Source organism: Agelaius phoeniceus, chromosome 3 (assembly GCF_051311805.1).
Source record: "Agelaius phoeniceus isolate bAgePho1 chromosome 3, bAgePho1.hap1, whole genome shotgun sequence".
In the NCBI taxonomy this organism is placed as follows: Eukaryota; Metazoa; Chordata; class Aves; order Passeriformes; family Icteridae; genus Agelaius; species Agelaius phoeniceus.
Window position 1 is genome coordinate 90,213,850 of NC_135267.1, and position 2,500 is coordinate 90,216,349.

The following is a 2,500-nucleotide window of genomic DNA, read 5'->3' on the forward strand; positions in this document are numbered from 1 at the left end:
GGTGTTGCCATATCTCACAGCAGGGAATAGAATACTTTCTTCTTGATCTTTCATATCCTGAAGATCACACAACTAACTGTCAGTGGCACCAGGTGCATGAGAGCTGTGCCCAAGGAATGGATGTCCACAAGAATACCACTCCTCTCTGCCATTTTGCTCTGAGAAAGAAGACACAGCACTGCTGTAAGAATTACCAAAATATGTGAAGGGAAACTTGTATCAGCCTAACATTTCCATTCTCAAGCCAGCATAGCTCTTGCATGGTGTCATTCAACTTCAAATGCTTTGCAAACACCAAGTAATTAAGCTCAATATTCTGTTACAGAACACTGTAAATTATATCATTAAAAATATACCAAGTATGAGACGCTAGTTAAAACACACAACATAAAAGGCTCTGATGCATTTTATAAGCATGATTTGACAAACTGCCTAACATTTTCTTAGCAAAATATTTGATGTATTAATAAACACTGTATTTTCTATTAAACTTTAAGTGCTCAGAAACAATTCAAATACCTACTAATGCAAGGGACTCAGAGATGTATCTAAAAGAGAACACTCTTAGTGCCTCATGTAAATCCTATATCTGTGACTTTTCAACACCCATTCTAAAAAAAAAAATCAAAAAGAGAATGTGTTTATGTACCTCTAAAAATGTGTACACGGACCAAACCTGCAAGCACTTATGTAGATTAGTAACTTTACTGCCTGTGGAGCTCCAATATGAGTTTGCAGGATGAAACCTAAATGCATCTTTGGTAAACAAGCCATCAATTACACACTTTAGGGATGGCAGCACCTGTGCAAAGCCTTCAACTCAAACGACAGACACTAAAGAAATAAAAAGCAATTATCAGCTACGAATTTGAGTAAAACTGTTTTCTTCTTAGAGCTAAAACCGCAATTTTCAAATGATGTTGCCTCTATTTTTGGCAACTAACAATCTTTATTAGATTATTGTACAGCAGACATTCAAGTCCTCTCAAAAATAAAAGGTTTGCAAATTTTAATATTGCGCTATTTTCCACACTGCTTTGTTGATTATGAAGATTTCCTTGTACATGCTTTTAGAGAAACAAAGACACTGCTGTGTGGGACAAACAGAACAAAACTAATTACACTAAAGCCATCTTCACAGCAATTTCAAATTACTCCTAAATGCTTTTGATTTCTTACTGCACAAGTATTTTCCAACAGGAGTTTGAATATGAAACTCATACCAGCTATACTACTCAGTTCTAGGATAAATGGTTGGTTTGCATTGCCCCTGGTCTTTATCTAACACCGAGAATAGGCTGCTTTTTATCAAAAGAGGAATAAATTGCTGTTATTGTGATGTTAGCCCATCACTTGGCATTGCAATTCAAGTTTTTGTGCGAAAGAAATGTATGATCTAACTGCGACTTGACCTATGCCTTCTGAGATCCATCTAGGTGCTCTAATGGAGCATAAAAAGTACTGAATACAAGGACGTGCAAACTGGCAGTGAAGAAATTTATTTGGGAAGAAGCAGAAGAGCAAGAGACTTTCAGGAGCTTGTGGTTTACATGCTGGCCAATGAGTTGAATATGGAAGAATGCTTATTGTCAAATTGCAATTCTTTTAATTAATGTATTTCAGCAGGATTCTCTACACTTGCTTGCAGCTAGTGCCTTCCTCTCTCAGTCATGATCTCTGCCTCTCTCTCTTTTTTCAACATTTTAAAAGTCTTGTGGTTTAGAGACTGCTACTGAGAAGTCATTAAAACAGTCTGTTAAACTGTTAAGAAATCGGATACTGCTCCTGTTTTTTGGTGGGATTTATGTCTTTTCCAGTACAAGAAAAATCACATTAAGTATATATCAAATATATGGGCCACAATATATCCCAATATAAACTAATTCAAGGGAGATAGTCTGATTACATTATAAAATCCTTTAGTTCTTACAGTGTTTCTTGGAATTTATCAAAAAAAAGCATGTGTTTTTTTTTTGAAAGCAATTTCTAGGATAGTAGCATTTAGATTTTAGTCCTGATAAAGACTCACTTTCCATTCATAGTCAGAACCTAAATGTGCTCTTCTTGTACCTAAACAGATAATAAGCACTCAGCACACTCCCCCTTCTTGACACAACACACTGAGACTAATCACACATAATTGGAGAGGAGGAGCAGAGGGGCTGGGCAGGCTATTGTGTCCAAAGGACAAATGGTCAGTTTATGAGGCTTTTGTCTGATGCATAATTTCTTATACATCTACAGGAGGAAAAGTCCTGCTGGAAAAAAACATACATACACACATATAGAAAAGGGGCCTTCAACACTAAAGCAAATGAGGACATTTCAATCATGGATAGAAAAATCGACAGTGGAATTAAAAAAAAAAGGCAGTAAAATACAAGCATTCAATAGGTGCACTTTAAGAAGATCTTCAGACAACTATTTCCTTACTAATTAAGTGTCAACGCATTCACTTCTTTACAACCAATTATCTAAGCCCACAAAGTATATTATCCAT

The 2,500-nt window shown here is 35.9% G+C and overlaps 1 protein-coding gene across 1 annotated transcript in view; it reads right to left on the reverse strand.

The window, feature by feature from the left end:
* Positions 1–992: 992 nt before the first annotated feature.
* CAMKMT (calmodulin-lysine N-methyltransferase) overlaps positions 993–2,500 on the reverse strand; it is a 212,623-nt gene continuing 211,115 nt past the window's right edge. Inside the window, exon 11 of the mRNA XM_054629736.2 lies at positions 993–2,500. This exon is cut by the window's right edge and continues 449 nt beyond it. The gene's annotated coding sequence lies outside the window, so the exon portion shown is untranslated.